The 21067-nt window shown below is 32.6% G+C and overlaps 2 protein-coding genes across 2 annotated transcripts in view; one reads left to right on the forward strand and one right to left on the reverse strand.

Moving 5' to 3' along the window:
- The window catches only part of LOC142350808 (uncharacterized), a 201774-nt gene extending 201683 nt beyond the window's left edge, over positions 1-91 (reverse strand). The window contains exon 1 of the mRNA XM_075402763.1: positions 82-91. The gene's annotated coding sequence lies outside the window, so the exon portion shown is untranslated. The remainder of the gene's footprint in view (positions 1-81) is intronic.
- LOC142350806 (gamma-aminobutyric acid type B receptor subunit 2-like) overlaps positions 1-21067 on the forward strand; it is a 149559-nt gene that overhangs the window by 2253 nt on the left and 126239 nt on the right. The window lies entirely within an intron of this gene.

The raw sequence follows: 21067 nt of genomic DNA on the forward strand, positions 1-21067 counted from the left end.
TTGTGTATTTTAATTACGAATATAGTTCATATTTCAGAGTTTGCCGTAAATGTTTATATTTGAAAGTTTAAAACTCATTGCATTTAATAAGCAAAGCGCAAACATTGACAGAACAACTCACAGTTGATCAATGACTCGCTTAACTGTTCTACTTTTCAAGTCTCAGTTTCTTCTTAGTTTTGTTGAAAATCAGAAAAGAATTGTTCCAACGACGTTTAAAATGACGAAATATGCTGAATACCAAAAACACAATGAGAAACTTTTAAGTGGAAAAACGGTTTGAGCTCAAATAAAACAACAGAAAAATAAAGTTGTTTAAAGTTTCCGCAGTTATTTCTTTTCCACGATCTTTTGCAGCTCCTCTAAGACTTTTATTATAGTTCAAAAAACTCGAAGAAGAGTTTTGGTGGAGCGTGAAAAAGTGTTTAGGTCAAACTGCTCAACAATTGAGAGAAGAGAGAATTGTTTTTGTTCTTGTCGCTTATTTGAGATAGAGAGAGCAAAAACAATTGATTCAAAACAAATTTCACTAAGCGAGCGAAAATTTTTTTAGCTGGTTCGACTTTTTTAAAGCAGTTTTTTAATTTTCAACCACAATTTTTACAGCAAAATATATTTCTATTAACTGTCTTAAGTAGCAATTGTAAGTTTAGATTCGTTTCTGAGCACCTGAAGCGAATGGTACACTTTGGGTGTTAGTTTTCAACGTCTATTTTTTAATCTTTCGGTGTCAATTTTGTAATCTTCCTGAATTTTTGATGAAATTTGAGTAGTTTTCCGGCTGCACTTAGCTGTTATAGCATATTTATTTGTCTTTGAATTTGATTGATATCATTATCATGTTCTCGGCATAGTGGCTGGGAGTTCGTCTTCAAAGTTTTACAGAGAAAATGGTTTGAGATGAACAGAAAAAATTCGTTTTCTATTTTGCTCTTCGTCATCAGTTTTCCCGTTCCCCAGTTTTTCTTAATGAACTCATTATTTTTTCTGTTTTGTTGCAAACTGCCCGTAGTCCTGTATTACAATGTTTTTCTCTGAAAATGTTTTTGTTAACGAGTTTCATGCAAGTCCATGTGAATTTTAATAGATATCTGATCAGTTTTGGTCGGCTAATTTTCTCATGGAAAATCCCCATTTATTGTTTCAAAATTTTTGGTATAATCAAGGTGAGCAGAGTGAAGTGAGTCAGGATGGTCAGTTTTCTACTTCGATTATTTTCCGAAATTCTACGGGCTTCAATTTTAGTAACATCTGTGCAGACATTTTCATGATGAAAATAATGAAAATTATGAATTCTATTTAGAGAAGTGATTTTGGTCACGCCAAAAAAAGTGGAGCAAAAAAAAAACGAGTTTTTCGGCGGATTTTTTTTACTTCGAATTCAAAGTGGAGTGCGAAATTGTAAATCTTGGTTGCGGTTTTTGTGCATCTGAAGTGAATAGTACACTTTTGGTGTCAGTTTTCGGCAATTTTTACCGTTTGACCTTTTTTAAGTTTTTTCCGCAATTTTGTATTCTTCCTCATTTTTCGATAGCAATTGTGGAGTTTTCTGGCTGCAATTAGCTGTTCTAGCAATTTTATTTGTCTTTCAATTTGATTTATATCAATATCCTGTTCTCGACATAGTGGCTGGGATTTTCGTTTAAAGTTATATAGAGATTTTGGTTTGAGATGAATAGAGAAAATTAGCTTTCTGTTTTGCTCTTCGTCGTTAATTTTCCCGTTCCCCGTATTTTCTTAATGAGCTCATTCATTGCTTTTCTTGTTTTGTTGCGAACTGCATGTAATCCTGTTTTACAATGTCTTTTCTGAAAACTTTTTTATTAACGAGTTGCAACTTCAAGTAAATTTTATTAAATTTCTTAGCTGTTTTGGTCGGCAAATTTTCTAATAAAAATTTCCCTGTTATTGTTTCAAAACGTTTGGTATAATCAAGGTGAGAAGAGTAAAGTAATTGAGGATGGTCAGTTTTTGACTTCTAGTCTTTTCCAAAATTCTAGGGGCTATGTTTTTTAATAAAATCTGTGCTGAGATTTTCAAGATTTATGAAGTCAATTTGGAGAAGTTATTTTGGTCACGCCAAAAAAGAAAGTGGAGCAGAAAACTGATAGTTTTTTGGCTGAATCTTTTTTACTCCGAATTCAAATTAGAGTGAGAAATTCGCTCTCTTGGTTTTGGTTTTTTTTCACATGAGGCAATTTGACATTGATTTACGCTGTTTTTTTTTCAGTTTTTCAATCAAACTTTTTTTCTAAATGGTGTTTCCAAGCGATTTATTGTCCATTCTAGGTCAAGGTTTTTGTTTGGTCAATAAAAATTCTTTGAGTTGTATCAAGAATTGATCTTTCATGTTTTTTTCGCGATAACGCACAACACAACAAAATCACATTTCGAGTCATTCAAGAAATATTAGCAATTTTGACTTCTTCAGAGAGCTGCTTCACAAGAACTGCTTCACAAGGCTTTTAGTAGAAAGATATATACCAGGTATAAATTGAAAAGTTAGAAAGTCCCTGAAGCTGATAATGTGATTAATAATGGATCAACAGCTCCCTAAAGAGTCCATTGAATTGTATGTTGCCTTTCTTAATTTGACTGACTTTTTGTCTTAGAAGCGGTTTTGCTTTTAAAGAGATGAACATTTTAGTTGAACTATTCGACCTTTTAATTCAATTGCAGAGCCTAGACGTTTAAAAGTTAATCCAATCTGTCATTTTGAATCAAATTGAAATCACTTTGAATGCGAAAAGGTCAATAGAAGCGTTTTGATCATGTAAATGTTTGTTTCCAACTTAAAATGCGGAAAAACGAATTTAACTATAGAGAGAGAACTGTGAAGTTTAAATCAAAGTCAGCTACATGAATGGTAAGTTTCAAGGAGACTCTTTCGCAATAAGAGAAAAAATCACGGAAGGTTATTTCCTGGATCCTAGAAACAAACACCGATAGGACATCAGTGAGATAGGACATCGTAGAAAATATATCAAAGTGATTTCAAGATGTCCCACAAATCCATTAAAATAAGAATTAGGAAATATCAGACAAACTGGGAATTTGCCGTCTTGAATATGCCACAAAAGGTCGGGAATAAGGCACAAATAGAAAATAAGTTTTTTTAATATATTTTGAGGAGAACGCCTGAAGATTGGCAAATAGTTCAAAAAGGTTGTGGAAAGCGCCAAAAAACTATTAAGTTAGGAATGATGAAAGACGTTGCTAATTAGTTAAAAAAATGGATGAAAACGTCCAAAAAGTCAAGAAAAAAAATAATAAAACCATCAAAACATTTTTTCCCTGGCTCCGTTTGAGATGAAAACTAAAAAACGGAAGAAATACTTGAATAGTTAAACAACAAAGACGATCCACAATGGGCAATGGGTATTCTTCGACATTGTATGGGTTCAGTAAAACTTGAGTATTATCTCCGCACCAATACACCAACAATTAAAATAATTGTGTTTATGAAAATTTTTGACTACTTACAAAAAGAGACCTTAGATTCAATCCTTGGAACAGTTATTTCCATTAACGCGTAGTAGCAGGCATGCCTCCCAATTAGTGTCTCAAGCTAAGGGGTCAGACAGACTCAAGATCAATAAAGAATTGCTTGAATGGGATCCCTCATAGCAGCAAGTGATTTGATTGGAAAACCACAGGTCAGTCTCCCAAAGAGAAATCTGCATTTGCAGCTCTATCAGAGTATCACTTTTTTGGTTTTTCTTGATTTACACAATAGAAAAACCAATAGGCTTTTGATCTTCATCAATTTTCGGACTGAAAAAAGACCAGGCATCACTCGGGGAAAACGCCAGACTTGCGTCAGAGCTCCTCCACAATCAGGCGCGTGGTTAGCTGCAAATCCCATTACTGCTTTAGATTTGCATTTCAACCCAAATGAGTTTCGGTTGAGTTTGATCGACAAATTAGAGAAAAAGCTACGACTTTGTGATAAAAAGCCCATGTTGCATTTACAACACTCTCTGTTATGTCACGAACGTGGGGTTGCCATTGCAAGACATGACATAGTTAGAGATCAATCGCAACAGCTTTTTCAACGGTTAATTGTTCTCCAGTATTGGAAAAACAAAACACCTATCACTGATAGCAATTTGCGAGAAGGAAGCATTTCCTGCCATCATGGGAGTTGAACCCCTTTGCTGCTCTTGATGTCACATTGATGTCTTCTCTGCAATTAAACAATATCTAAAGGGCGACTGAGAAGTCAGGTTATGCAATTGAAGCAGTTGATGATCAAATATTCAGGGTGCATTAGAAAAACTTCTATCGGCATGGTGTTAAATTTGTGCCATTAGCAGTAGAAATCTTAGCTAACAATCGAAAATGTGTTGCATTGTTTTGACAAGCTGCCACAGTCACTCGCTTTAGTTTCTAATTCTGAATGTTTGGAAACGTTGCTAGCTCGCGCGCTGTTGGAAGTATTAACTGTTTTTGAGAAAAACTTCCAGCTCAGAAGCAGAAAGTTATATTCTTCAAAGGCATTTTATATAAATTACTCTGACTTATCCTTAACATTTACCCGATGAAGTGGGAGAATTTCATTAGCTGAGCCAGTCCGATGAAACATGCCAGAAAGGGTTAATTCTTTCAATCACGAGTTTTTAGTCTTAACTGACCAAAGTGGGGAGAATAGAATCTAACATTTCTTGTGTGGAAAAATGAGTTGGACTGATGAAATTGATTGTCATTAAACTGTCTATCTGTTTGTTTAATAACCATAGATATGTTAACTAATTTAATTATCAATTAAATTTTCATTGCTTCTACTGGAAAAAATGTTGTATGAATCAAGATATGTGAGGTAGTGGCTTTAATATCATATGGAATGAAATTACAATCTTTGCTTCAAAAATTTTGCATTCCAATGAGGTGGTGGGTTGGGGGTATTGGAATGCGAGACAACAGAATCGACTATATCTGCAATAAGTCGTTTTTTTTTCGTTTCCTATCGGTCCAGGGGTGTCTCAATTAATGTTTGCCAGTTCCTGGAAATCTTACAGGGATCATATTTGATGTCATACACATTGTACGACAATTATTGCACTAATATGAACACAATTATGAAAACTGGGAAAACATTTATTATCAATGTATTACTACAGTGGACTCATTTATGATCAAAGCATGAGTACAGGGAATTCATACAGCATGCTTATATGATATGCAGGGAGTCATACATAACATTGTCTGATTACCAGGAGTTTTGTATGGCATCCAAACTCGGGATAATTGACATCACTTGATACTAATTTCAATCTTTTCTTATCCGAAATTTTTCTTACCGTAGAATTTTTCTTACCCTACTTTTCTTACCGACCTTGGAAGTTTTTTATGGGTGAGTTTAAGGGTTTCATAAAAGCAAAAGTCGTTATTTTGTCTTTTAAGAGCAGGAAATGGGTTTACAAGTTCTGATTTTTTGCTTTGATCATTTTATCGCAAGTACCCATTAAAAAAATGCTAATCGTATTATAATACGTTCCTTGTGTTTCTGTTGTGTTACTCAACCCGAGAGATAAAATAGATGCATAAATGTACTAACTCGAGGCCTTCCCCGACGAGAGGGGGTTGAAAATTTCAAAAAAAATTATTATTAAATTTCACTCTTGAGGCTTAAAAGTTTTATCTATTTATAAAGCCAGTTAATATCTTGTAACCAAACATTTTTCCCATTGCAACGAATAACTATTTGTCCTCCTTTTCTGTGAAATTTAACACTTGCGATTATTTATATCCGCTGAACTAATTGAATTAATCTGTCTAGCCGTCTGTCTAAACAAAAATAGTCCAATATCAAATAAAATTGACAACAACAGACAATTTCCCGACAATTGCAAAATGTCAGATGGCTTCCCGTGGAAATTAAAAGCTATTAACAAATATTTCTGATGAAATATTTATTCTTTTTTTAAAGTAGTTTCAAACATTTGTTTACTTTTTTAATCCTTAAAAATTGTCGCCAACATCAGTCGAAGTTAAATACAACACTAAGTTTCAATATTTTTCCTCTTATTTTTTCCACTCCTATTGATTTGTAAGCACATACGCACTTCAGATGCGAACGATGTATTTATACTTTTTGCTTATTTTTTGATCAGTGTCCAGTGGTGCTATACTGCCGGTCCGTGCTATAGACACTTAACGAAGGTTTTAAATCGGGGATCGGGGACCACAATTTTCTTGATCTTTGATTATTCTTTTTTACTATGTTATTTTAGTATCAAGAAAGCCGGTTTCGCTTTTGTCTGGAACTTTTTCCACTAATTTGACTGAACTGCTTAAAACGTGGGAGTTCAACCCAGAGTCCTACTCTTGGTCCTACATAGCAAATTGTTAAAGATAAACTAATAGATGATAAAGATATTATATATGGTTATGTAAAATAGCAACAAGTGTGAAGCGAGTTTAAAGTGATAGAATACTTATAACAAGGAGGCTCGGTAATGTGCGTGTTCACACATAAAGTTCCGACCCCGCTCATCCACATGAGAACAGATAGAAAACGCCCAAAATTCAAGTATGTTTCGAAAAATTTGTGTGTGAACAAAAATATCGCCTTCAACGCAAATACATCAGTGGAGGAAAAAATGCCGCAATAGACTGATGAGATCTGGCATTATTAGGAAAACGAGTGAACACGAGCAGCAAAATCAAACAAAACGACAAACAATAGTTGCATGCAAAACTTTTTGTCCATTTTCAAAAAAAAATGCTTAATAACAAAGTCAAAATAGCGTCAAAAAATTCTCTTTTAATACTAAAAACAATTAATTTCAAAGAAAAGAAAACATTAGATACCAATTGAAGTTGTCCAAACGTTTTATCATCACAGGCGATTATATTGGAGGGCATTAGGGCCTCTCTTTATTCAATTTTTCTTGCGGTTACAAAAAGAACAACAAAAAGAGACAACCAACAAAAATACAAATGAAACCTGTGAGAAAAACGCTGTCAGAGCCTTAAAACCATTTTCTGCTCCTCAACAAGGTTCAGTCGCGCCTTCTTCTGGTGCAAGTTATGTGGTATGAGACTTCTCAATAATGAGACTAGGTAAAAAGTTGACAAAATATAAAAATAAATATATTTAAGACATATAAATAAGTTTGTTAGTTCTTCTAAATAAACCCCTTGAGGTCTGTTTTGATTCTGAATATGTCTTACGTTACCAAAACAGCGTCAAATATAGGCAAAAATTACATAATAATTTACTTTTATTTTGCGAAAAGCCCGTGTCGAAGCTAGTACTGTCATAACGAACTTTATAAAAAATAATCGATTTTGTGCACTCGCGCCTTCCTATAATGTCATATGTGATCTTTAATCAACGAGACTAGGTAACAAAAACACACAAAAAAATTGAAAAAGCAAAGTTGGAAAGTGTTTTTTTTAAACAAATGTTTTCAAGCCAATGAAAGCCATCAGCTATTTACTCAGATTAAAAAATAGGCTCCTCTTATCAACCACAAAAAGGCAGCAAGATCGGTCACACTCCAGAAAAATCCAGACGACTAAATGACATAGGGTAAACGACAGTTAAAGACAAAATTAACAGAAAAACTAATAAATTCTTCGAGAATGTGTTGTCGAAGACGTTAAAACCAAAATCTGTGCCTTTAAACATTTTGATTTCTTCTATTGTTTCTTATTTGGACCTCAGCAAGGTGTTATGTGAATTGTCAATATCGTCACATTGTGAAAACACAAGAAAATAGAGAAAATGATATGCAGGGAGTCATACATAACATTGTCTGATTACCAGGAGTTTTGTATGGCATCCAAACTCGGGATAATTGACATCACTTGATACTAATTTCAATCTTTTCTTATCCGAAATTTTTCTTACCGTAGAATTTTTCTTACCCTACTTTTCTTACCGACCTTGGAAGTTTTTTATGGGTGAGTTTAAGGGTTTCATAAAAGCAAAAGTCGTTATTTTGTCTTTTAAGAGCAGGAAATGGGTTTACAAGTTCTGATTTTTTGCTTTGATCATTTTATCGCAAGTACCCATTAAAAAAATGCTAATCGTATTATAATACGTTCCTTGTGTTTCTGTTGTGTTACTCAACCCGAGAGATAAAATAGATGCATAAATGTACTAACTCGAGGCCTTCCCCGACGAGAGGGGGTTGAAAATTTCAAAAAAAATTATTATTAAATTTCACTCTTGAGGCTTAAAAGTTTTATCTATTTATAAAGCCAGTTAATATCTTGTAACCAAACATTTTTCCCATTGCAACGAATAACTATTTGTCCTCCTTTTCTGTGAAATTTAACACTTGCGATTATTTATATCCGCTGAACTAATTGAATTAATCTGTCTAGCCGTCTGTCTAAACAAAAATAGTCCAATATCAAATAAAATTGACAACAACAGACAATTTCCCGACAATTGCAAAATGTCAGATGGCTTCCCGTGGAAATTAAAAGCTATTAACAAATATTTCTGATGAAATATTTATTCTTTTTTTAAAGTAGTTTCAAACATTTGTTTACTTTTTTAATCCTTAAAAATTGTCGCCAACATCAGTCGAAGTTAAATACAACACTAAGTTTCAATATTTTTCCTCTTATTTTTTCCACTCCTATTGATTTGTAAGCACATACGCACTTCAGATGCGAACGATGTATTTATACTTTTTGCTTATTTTTTGATCAGTGTCCAGTGGTGCTATACTGCCGGTCCGTGCTATAGACACTTAACGAAGGTTTTAAATCGGGGATCGGGGACCACAATTTTCTTGATCTTTGATTATTCTTTTTTACTATGTTATTTTAGTATCAAGAAAGCCGGTTTCGCTTTTGTCTGGAACTTTTTCCACTAATTTGACTGAACTGCTTAAAACGTGGGAGTTCAACCCAGAGTCCTACTCTTGGTCCTACATAGCAAATTGTTAAAGATAAACTAATAGATGATAAAGATATTATATATGGTTATGTAAAATAGCAACAAGTGTGAAGCGAGTTTAAAGTGATAGAATACTTATAACAAGGAGGCTCGGTAATGTGCGTGTTCACACATAAAGTTCCGACCCCGCTCATCCACATGAGAACAGATAGAAAACGCCCAAAATTCAAGTATGTTTCGAAAAATTTGTGTGTGAACAAAAATATCGCCTTCAACGCAAATACATCAGTGGAGGAAAAAATGCCGCAATAGACTGATGAGATCTGGCATTATTAGGAAAACGAGTGAACACGAGCAGCAAAATCAAACAAAACGACAAACAATAGTTGCATGCAAAACTTTTTGTCCATTTTCAAAAAAAAATGCTTAATAACAAAGTCAAAATAGCGTCAAAAAATTCTCTTTTAATACTAAAAAACAATTAATTTCAAAGAAAAGAAAACATTAGATACCAATTGAAGTTGTCCAAACGTTTTATCATCACAGGCGATTATATTGGAGGGCATTAGGGCCTCTCTTTATTCAATTTTTCTTGCGGTTACAAAAAGAACAACAAAAAGAGACAACCAACAAAAATACAAATGAAACCTGTGAGAAACGCTGTCAGAGCCTTAAAACCATTTTCTGCTCCTCAACAAGGTTCAGTCGCGCCTTCTTCTGATGCAAGTTATGTGGTATGAGACTTCTCAATAATGAGACTAGGTAAAAAGTTGACAAAATATAAAAATAAATATATTTAAGACATATAAATAAGTTTGTTAGTTCTTCTAAATAAACCCCTTGAGGTCTGTTTTGATTCTGAATATGTCTTACGTTACCAAAACAGCGTCAAATATAGGCAAAAATTACATAATAATTTACTTTTATTTTGCGAAAAGCCCGTGTCGAAGCTAGTACTGTCATAACGAACTTTATAAAAAATAATCGATTTTGTGCACTCGCGCCTTCCTATAATGTCATATGTGATCTTTAATCAACGAGACTAGGTAACAAAAACACACAAAAAAATTGAAAAAGCAAAGTTGGAAAGTGTTTTTTTTAAACAAATGTTTTCAAGCCAATGAAAGCCATCAGCTATTTACTCAGATTAAAAAATAGGCTCCTCTTATCAACCACAAAAAGGCAGCAAGATCGGTCACACTCCAGAAAATTCCAGACGACTAAATGACATAGGGTAAACGACAGTTAAAGACAAAATTAACAGAAAAACTAATAAATTCTTCGAGAATGTGTTGTCGAAGACGTTAAAACCAAAATCTGTGCCTTTAAACATTTTGATTTCTTCTATTGTTTCTTATTTGGACCTCAGCAAGGTGTTATGTGAATTGTCAATATCGTCACATTGTGAAAACACAAGAAAATAGAGAAAAATGAGCAAATGCCTAAAAGTCAAAAAAATATCCTGTAGTCTGATGGTTACAAGGCCGGAAAATCATAAGTTATGGCGTAAGATCGCAATTAAGATTCAATTTTTTTCAGTAAAATGAAGAGCCACTCTTCTTTTGCTGATATTGAGCTACAAATTTACCAAATTAAGATAAAATTAATGGAAAAAATCAAAAAGCCGTTGATTATTTAGAAACAAATAATTTTGATAGTCAAAATAACCAACTGCTTTTTATTAAAAACTAGAAACGCTGTTTTTGGAACTGCTTAGGAAGCCACTTGGAGTCGTCACCAGTGAGCTTTTGATTTGAATTGTTCTGTTCTTTAACTAACACAAAAAAATCGGTTTCCTTTTAAATAAAAGAACGACTGGATACAATCCGAATTGTTTTTGGATAGTAACAGTTCAAGATAGGTCCAAAACAAGCCATATATTGTTATGCGTCCAGTAAAAACACTTAATTGTTTCGAGTGTTATAGATAAAGATAATTTGTTTGTAAAAAAATGCTGTTTGTTGTTAAAAAAATGCTGCGTTTTGGATAATCATTGAGATAAGTTAGCAAAAACAGCCAAACGTTAATTCCAGAGACTTCTCAAAGAATTGGAAGTAAGAATAGTCTCCTTGGAGTTGAAAAAGATTATGTTAGTAAATTTTGTGTGTGTACAACCAGCAAGTTTAATTAACGTGGACCAAAGAAGCTTATTTCGTGCAATTGTTGACGAAAAGGCTGATTTTTTAAATAATTTTTACCCAAAATGTTAGCCAAAAAAATTAATCAAAGTGGCCAACAGATTTTTTATGATTGAAAGTCAAATCAACAACACTACTGTTAACAATTCTAACATTTTTAAACAAAATTGACTACATATAGATAAAAATTTTGGAAAATGTGAAAAATAACGCAAATCCATCTCAATAATCACAAAAATTTAACCCTTGACAAATCGCTCTAGAATACGAACATCAAAAATTGTTTTTAATTCTATATTCTACGCTGGATGGACTTTTCAGTGATCCAAATCAAAACTCTCTACGATGAACTGTTAATCGGCCAATGTTGTCTGAACAAAAAAAACACAGTTGAGTAAACAGTTCCTACCCCCCCTCAAGAGGGGTAGGAAAAATGATTCTGTTGAATAATGTTAATATAGACCAAATTGAGTTTGTCTACGTCACGAGACGTTAAGTACTGAGTTCGGACTTACCACAAATCGAATACTTATGCTAAGTTCCAAATATCCTATGACTTGAAATGGTCATAGTCAAAAACTTTTATAAGTGCAAAGATTATCCCAAGGAATTGAGATTTAAGCAAAATGTAGCAAATGGGGAATAATTAAGTTTTGAAACTATAAGAGGTTTAAAAATTTTGATCATTGCGATATTTTGATAAAGCCAAGAAATAAAAATCACGGGTTACTCATCATACACAATTCCTAGCAGTCATACTAGGTCATATATGATTCCTAGTTTTCATACGAGGTCATAAATGATTTGTATATTTTTTGTAGTTATACAAGGATCATTATGAACTCTAGAAATCATACAATGGTCATACAAAAAACTCAAAGACTCAAAACTGTACATCATCTATTTTCTTTTGATTTTGAAACAATTTCCTGGAAGTCATACAAGATCATATATGGCACATAAAACATTGATTGGTTTCACCAATTCCTGAATAAAGCAGTCAGAGGATATAAAAAATTATTATACAGCATTTGCATTTCACATTTGATTCAATGTTTGGGCACAAGAATAACTTTCCAACCTAAGTACATTCAAAAAACGAATTTGAGGTTATCAGCAAAATTTTTCCCAAATATTTTAAAAAATAAGTGAGCATTTATAGGTATAAGCTTGACCAAATCAAAAGAAAAGTAATGGCAAAAAACAAAGAAACCTTGTTCTTTAAGAAACAAATAATTTTATTAGTCAAAACGACCACAGGTTTTGAAATTGAAAAAATTGATACGCCGTTTTTGGAACTGCTTAGGAAGCACTTGGAGGTGTCACCATTGAGCTTTTATTTGAATTGTTGGGTTCTTCAACTAACATAAAAAAGATCGGTTTCCTTTTAAATAAAAGACCGACTGGTTACAACCCGAATTGTTTTTGGATTGTAACAGTCCAAGATAGGTCCAAAACAAGCCATATATTTTTATGCGTCCAGTAAAAACACTTAACTGTTTCGAGTGATATAGATATAGATAATTTGCTAGTAAAAAAATAAAAAAAATGCTGCGTTTTGGATAATCATCGAGATAAGTTAGCGGAAACGGCCCAACGTTAATTCCAGAGAATTCTCAAAAGAATTGGATGTAAGAATAGCCTCCTTGGAGTTGAAAAAGATTATGTTAGTAAATTGTGTGTGTGTGTGTGTACAACCGGCAAGTTTAATTAACGTGGACCTAAGAAGCTTATTTCGTGCAATTGTTGACGAAAAAGGCTGATTTTTTAAATTAATTTTCACCTATAATGTTTCCAAAATGCTTCCAGTAAAAAACACTTAATTGTTTCGAGTGATTTAGATATAGATAATTTGTTAGTAAAAAAATCAAAAATAAATGCGGCGTTTTGGATAGTCATGAAGATAATTAGCAGAAAGGGCCAAACGTTAATTGCAAAGCATTCTCAAAAGAATTGGAATTAAGAATAGCACCCTTGGAGTTAACAAAGATTACGTTAGTAGTTTTTGTGTGTGTAAAGCCGGCAACTTTAATTAACGTGGACCAAAGAAGCTTATTTTCGTGCAATTATTGACAAAAAAGGCTGATTTTTTATAATATTTACCCAAAATGTTAGCCAAAAAAATTAATCAAAGTGGCCAAAAAATTTTTTGTGATTGAAAGTCAAATCAACAACACTACTGTTAACAATTTTAACATATTTTAACAAAATTGACTAAATTTTAGATAAAAATTTTGGAAAATGTAAAAAATAACGCAAATCCATCTTTATAATCACGAAAATTTAAACCTTGATAAATCGCTCTAGAATACGTACTTCAAAAAATAATGTTTTTAATGCTATATTCTCCGCTGGATGGGCTTGTCAATGATAAAAATCACAACTCTCTACGATGAACTACCAATCGGCCAAAGTTGTCTGAACAAAAAAACACAGTTGAGTAAACAGTTCCTAACCCCCCTCAAGAGGGGTAGGAAAAATGAACCTGTTGAATAAGGTTAATAAAGCCCAAATTGAATTGGTCTACGTCACGAGACGTTAAGTACTGAGTTCGGAATTACAACAAATCGAATACTTATGCTAAGTTCCAAATATCCTATGACTTGAAATGGTCATAGTCAAAAATTTTATAAGTGAAAAGATTATCTGAATGAAATGAGATTTAATCAAATTGTAACAAATGCGGAATAACTAAGTTTTGAATATATTAGAGGTTTAAAATTTTAATAATTGCGATATTTTGGTAAAGCCAAGAAAAAAAATATCCCGGATTGCTCATCATATACAATTCATACAATTCATAGTAGTCTTACTTGGTCATATATGATTCCTAGTTTTCATACAAGGTCATATATGATTTGTATAATTTCTTGGTAGTTTTACAAGGATCATTATGATTTCTCTAGAAATCATACAGGGATCATACAAAAAATTCAAAGCCTAGAAACTGTACATCTTTCATTTTCTTTTGATTCTGAAAAAGTTTCCTGGAAATCTTACACCGTCATATATGGCACAAAAAACATTGATTGGTTTCACCAATTTTCAAATAATGTAGTATGAGTGCATAAAAAACTATTATATTGCATTTGCTTTCCACATTTGATTCAATGTATGTGCGACGAAAGAATAACTTTCCAACCAAAATACATTCAAAAAACGGATTTGAGGTTATCAGGAAAATTTTTTCCAAATATTTTTAAAAATAAATGAGCATTTATAGGTATAAGCTTGACCAAATCAAATGAAAAGGAATGGCAAAATTGTAAAAACCCTTGTTCATTTAGAAACAAATAATTTTAATAGTCAAAACGACCAGAAGCTTTCAAATAAAAAACTAGAGACGCTGTTTTGGGAACTAATTAGGAAGCCATTTAGAGTTGTCTTCAGTGAGCTTTGATTTGAATTATTATGTTCTTTAGCCAACATTGAACATATCGGTTTCCTTTTAAATAACAGACCGACTGGTTACAATGCGAATTGTTTTTGGATTGTAACAGTCCAAGATAGGTCCAAAACTAGCCGTTTATTGCTATGCGTTCAGTAACAACACTTAATTGTTTCGAGTGATTTAGATGTAGATAACTTGTTAGTAAAAAAGTCAAAAAAAAATGCTTGGTTTTGGATAATCATGGAGATAGGAGATAAGTTAGCAAAAAGGGCCAAACGTTAATTCCAGAGTATTCTCAAAAGAGTTGGAAGTAAGAATAGCCCCCTTGGAGTTAACAAAGATTATGTTAGTAGTTTTTTTGTGTGTACAACCGGCAAGTTTAATTAACTTGGACCAAAGAAGCTTATTTGGTGCAATTGTTGACAAAAAAGGCTGATTTTTTATAATATTTACACAAAATGTTAGCCAAAAGAATTAATCAAAGTGACCAAAAAATTTTTTGTGATTGAAAGTCAAATCAACAACTCTGCTGTTAACAATTTTGACATATTTTAACAAAATTGACTAAACTTTAGATAAAAATTTTGGAAAATGTAAAAAATAACGCAAATCCATCTTTATAATCACGAAAATTTAAACCTTGATAAATCGCTCTAGAATACGAACTTCAAAAAATAATGTATTTAATGCTATATTCTCCGCTGGATGGGCTTGTCAATGATACAAATCACAACTCTCTACGATGAACTACCAATCGGCCAAAGTTGTCTGAACAAAAAAACACAGTTGAGTAAACAGTTCCTAACCCCCTCAAGAGGGGTAGGAAAAATGAGCCTGTTGATTAATGTTAATATAGCCCAAATTGAATTGGTCTACGTCACGAGACGTTAAGTACTGAGTTCGGAATTACCACAAATCTAACACTTATGCTAAGTTCCAAATATTTTATGACTTGAAATGGTCATAGTCAAAATCTTTTTTAAGTAAAGAGATTATCTCAATGAATTGAGATTTAAGCAAAAAGGAAACAAATGAGTAATAGATTTTTCCTGAAACTATTAGAGGTTTAAAAATTTTGATAATTGTGATATTTTGGTAAAGCCAAGAAATAAATATCCCGGGTCGCTCATCATAAACAATTCTTAGTAGTAATTCTATGTCATATATGATTCCTAGTTTTCATGAAAGGTCATATATGATTTGTATAATTTTTTAGTAGTCATACAAGGATCATATATGATTTCCCTAGAAATCATACAGGGATCATACAAAAAATTCAAAGCCTAAAAACTGTACACCTTTCTTTTTCTTTTGAGGTTGAAAAAGTTTCCTGGAAATTATACAAGGTCAAATATGACAAAAACTTTGATTGGTTTCACAAATTCCCGTATAATATAGTCGATAGATATAACATTTGCATTTCACATTTGATTCATTGTGTGGGCGAAAGAATAACTTTCCAACCTAAATACATTCAGAAACGAATTTTGAGGTTATCTGCAAAAATGTTTCCTAAAATTGGTTTTATAAATGAGCATTAATAGGTATAAGCTGGCTTCAGAGATTATCAGAACTTTATTTATATATTTGGACTTACTCGTTAATTGCGTGCCCAACTTTGCAAATGATATTGTACGTTTCGGTCTTTTGGCGGATCACAAAGTGATGCCGTGGAATCACATAAGTGAGTCCTTGCCGAATGAGATTTTTAAAAGAATTAAATGATTTAAAAGTTTAAGAAATATAGATGTATGATTCTTGGTATTCGTATTAGGATCATATATGTTTTTCTTTGTAGTCATACAAGGTTCATATATGATTTCCCAGTAGTCATGTATAATTTCTTAGTAGCCATACAAGGATCGTACTAGGAAATACGTTATTGTTTGCATGATACCATATATGATCCTTGTGTGACTACTCTGATGTGGTGACCCGGGATGCGCTGGAGCAGTAAATTGGAGTGAAAATTTCGTCAAAATAGTCAAAAACTTTCTCTATAGTTAATCGAACATTTTTCACTTGTTCCTCGTCAGTTTACATTTCATATGAGAAAATAGCGGTGGAAACCAAGGTCAACTGAGCACGGCAATAACGTTTCAATTTTGTCGGGAACCTTTTCAGTAATTTGAAGGAACTGCTGACACAAATGCAAGGTTTTTACATAGTACCTCCTTTGCTTCTCTATTAGTTGTGAGGTTTGTTCATATTTAGGTAAGCTATGCTAGTTTATTTTTGATTTTCGACTCTAACGAATATATGTTGTTTTTCTTGCTGAAGTTTTAAATGTTGAATAATTGAATGACGTCTGTACACATTTCTAAATTGACATTGACTACTTAGCAATAATTATAAAAAGTTTTATTTTCGAAAAAAATTTCCCCGTCCATCCCATCACCAAAAACTTATTCTTGTGACGCTTTTCTGTATAACTTTTATTTGACATTACTGATAGCTGTGATTGCACGATTGTTTTTCTCAAAAAAATGTAAAGGGAACAATTTTATATCTTAAATCTTGAGTTCAACAAAACGAATACTTTTGAATCCAAGAAAATTTATTGAAAAAAATGCATATTCTTCTAAATTTCGTCTATCTGATACAATACTAGGTTTTTGGATGGAATAATATGGTGGACACAAAAATGTTTCTTTCCGTCTGCTGAAAAAATGGTGCACCAACACGTTTTGGCACAAACTTTTACTCCTGAGAAACTAGAGACAACATTTCCAGATTTCACTTACTAGTGCTTGTAAGTTGGATGAAAAAGTCTCTCATATGGCCTCCCTTTTTACATTATTTACGTATTCCAAAAATTTAATTTGCTGGAATCAGTGAAATGTTTTCGTTAAAGCCTATAAAACTCTATTTTGTCTGTACACCAATTTCTTCCCCAACTTTGATTGACATATTCCGAAAAATTTGGATGGCGCAATTATTACTTTTTTAAACTTTTGGCTGTAAACCAAGCGGCTTCAACTGGAAATATTAGTAAAATTGTTGTCTCTAGCGCCATCGTCTTCAAAATTGTTTGGTTCATTGCAAAAAAATGCTACTTTTGAATACAATTTTTTTTAATCGCCTGACCTTTTTTTTGCCCAATTTTACGCATTAGCGATTCAAAACATAGACAAATTTTTGTGATCCGGGAGAGACCACTGTATTTTTATATATTTTCCTTTTTCAAATGTTTTTTTATCCCTCCAAAATTTTGTAGTAACGAATAATCTTTCTTATTTGAAGTTAACAATTTTGGACTGAAAATTTTTCAGCTGACTGCAATTTCGGCAAAGTTTACATTAAACAAAGACTTACATTAAATTGTTTTGCACTAATCTAGTCCTGCGTGTATATTTGATGCACTATGTTCTCTGCTATTAATTTCATCTTTTATCTTCCGATTTTTTTATTTTCGCTTTTTTTTCTTTTTTTCGCTTTACCTTTTTTTCCCTTTTTTTAACAGAGAAGTTTTGTACAAATATGAGACGTATGTTGGAAAATTCTGTGCTACACAGATTCGCGCCAGCCGTTTTGTTTGGATTCTTTTTTAGGTTTATTGTTAATGCAAGTGTTAAAAATTTGCTGAAAAATTTTTTATCCTTATTTAATTTTCTCATATCTGTTAAGCAATTATATTTGAAAAAAACTGATTGACTTAACAATCCAATAAAAGTTCTAACGTTGAATACTGGTCAAAAACTATGGACTAGTTGTGTTGAAGAACACTTACTTGGTTTTAAGTTGCTCAGCTGTGTCGTTTTTTTTCTGAAACCTTTCAAAATAAACGGTTGTCTGGAATTTCTTAACCGATTTTTAACCGATTAAAAAACGATCTTTGAAGGTTTTTTCTAACCAATTCATCATCGCGTCTATCTCCATTTTTTTCAACCAAATCTTCAACTCACCCCGGCATACGTAATTTACTTTACTTTATCTATTTTAACTATTGGTGGCCAAACTTCTTAAATAAAAGCTTTATTAACAAGCACGTCGATCACACAAACAAAACAAAGCGATAGTTTCTTAAGGGCAAAATTTCAGTTTCAAATTGTGACTGATTGATTTTTTATCATTTGTCTCAAAAAACCGTTCAACATTCTCTATCTCCGTTGGTTAAGAAGACATTAGATGCCCGCTCGTTCGGTTTGGCTGATTCAAAATGTTAATTTGATAATAGACGCCGTAATGATGAAGAGTACGGTTTCAACATCATCATTGACGTCAAGGCTTAGACAGCAGTCCTGATTGCGTTTTTTTTGTGTGAAGATATATTAAATCTGTGATAAGATTTCCATATAAGCCCCGATAATTCCTCTATTCTTGCTTTGATGTAGTAAGAATTACTTGTTATATTCTAGTGTACTAATTTTTTAAAGCTGAAAATCAAATAGGAAATCTATTATCAAAAAGGTGCCTTTCTTGATTCAATGGAAACTTGATCTGTTTTTATTAACCCCTTTTTTGTATCAGGAATAATAAATAGACGTATTAAATTACCTCAAATTTGCCAAAGCGTCTGGGGTTTGTCCTAAGCGCGAAAATAAAAAAAAATACCTACCTTTTTCTTTTTCCTACTTAAATTTTTGCGCGCTCTTCAAAATTACCTTTTAATCGAGTACACCGCCTTTTTCCAGCATTAAGAGCAAATATCCTTCACAAGTTGAAAATTTGTTATGGTTCTTGTATTTCTTAATTAATTGCATTACGGGGGAATTTATCGCGGCTCAAAAAAACCTTATTGCACTTAAGTTGATTTTATTCACCCCTTCAATTTAACCTCATTGCCGGCCTTTCGTGCATCCCTAAAGAGGGCTGTATTTTTCAGTTTAAAGCAGCCAAGATCAATGGCTTGATTTAATTGCTTTCCATTTGGTCACGCCTTGTAAAGCTCTATACTTAAATACTTGAAGTGAACAAGCGCTTTTACGTGTGACAAAACCTACGCGACGATTTTTACTTCATGCAGACAGTTAATTGCTGTCAGTTTTTTCACACTTTCCTATTATTCCACTTCAATTGGTGCACAAAGCATAATTAGCAGTAAATTTGTATCAAATTTGAGCTTATTCTCCCCGCGGAATTCATTTCTGCTAATTAAAAGGTTTGCTTTTTGCATCGAAGATATATTTTTGAACACATTTGATAATTTCATGTTAAATGTTCAGAAACGAATAAAATCAATTAAGCTATTTCAATTATCTGCGTTTTTCAATATGTTTAATCAATTTTCTGCCAGTTTAAGTTTCTGACATTTGAACTGGAATCCAATCATTGGTTTTTACACTTCACAGTATGTTCAAGCAGAGAATAGGCCGGATACGAATGTGGCTGAAAAAGGATGCTAATTAGGAATTAATTCCGGTTAAGTTAATCAATTCAATTGCACGCCTTTTGCGAACATACTCTAATATTGACTAATCGCCACGTGGATAGAACTGTCTAGACAAACTGCTACCTTGTGCAGACGTATTCATTTGAACTTGGTTATGGAAAAATATAAATTAAAAGAAATACGATTTGTAAACAATCAGAACATTAAACGTTCTTATATGAAGTTCCGACATTGTCAGATAATAATTTCTGCGTCAAAATTTTGAGAGGGTACAAAAATTTTTCTCGTAAAAAATCACACAATTTTTTCTTGAGGGATGGTCAGGGCGCATGAGTTTTGCTGTGTTGGATCCAAATCATGTGTTTTCACACGAGAAAATAATTTAAACGTGCGATTAATTTATACAAGTTTTTTCTTGTGACAGACCCAAAAAATAGGCGAAATTACGAGCATAAATAGCTTCCCGGGTCAAGACTGGATGATAACTTGTATGAACATGCAGGTTTCCTGCAAAAGATGGGGAATTTGTGAGAAATTGCCAGTCTAATAGTTAACTTCTAAGAACTCGCAGATCGAATGATTTATTTGTAAGAACTTGCAAGTTGAGTGGCTAACTTGTAATTCTCTTGCGAGTTCGTTCCGGTTCAGCTGTAATTTTCTTGCGAGTTCGTTCCGGTTGAGCTCAAATTTTATTGGATAATTCAATTTAACATTCTATTCTTCACAGTACGAAGCGCGTAGGAATTAGTTGCTCAGTTCGCATAGCATACTACAAAGTCACCCATGATCACAAAAGGCTACTTTTCAGTTTTATTAACTCAAGGGTTCCTTTTTGCATTTCAGTTAATAAGTGCTAGATCATCATTTGATTACTTACAAATAATGACTAAAAATTTAGCCCTAATGAAATTTTTTGGAGCCAGTATATTTTTTGAAGCATGTTTTTGGTTGTTTATACCTTTTTTGATTTTAACTGATGCTTCAATTTCATGTTACAGCATTTTTCTCAGGGTAAATGATTTGCCCTTCAAATCTTCTAAACAATTTTCTTTCAGATCAATTATCTGATGTTTTTCTTCCTTTGATAAGCAGAATATGTGTACACTCATATGTTGCGATATTTTACTTTTTTCTTACATTATAAGCAGTACAGTTATCTTCTTAGAAGTTATGTATGAAATCATGATTTTACTCGAATACGGTTGTAGAATGGTTAAATTTCAAGAGCTTTGTAAGTTGAACGATCAATTTATCGAAGTTAAAACTTTAACACTCGTGAGTCAAAAGAGCTTAGCAGTCAAAGGGTCTATTTTTACCACAATTTTATTTGTTTTGCAGAGTGATAT

Source organism: Convolutriloba macropyga, chromosome 12 (assembly GCF_964194025.1).
Source record: "Convolutriloba macropyga chromosome 12, txConMacr16.3, whole genome shotgun sequence".
NCBI classification, from domain to species: domain Eukaryota; kingdom Metazoa; phylum Xenacoelomorpha; order Acoela; family Convolutidae; genus Convolutriloba; species Convolutriloba macropyga.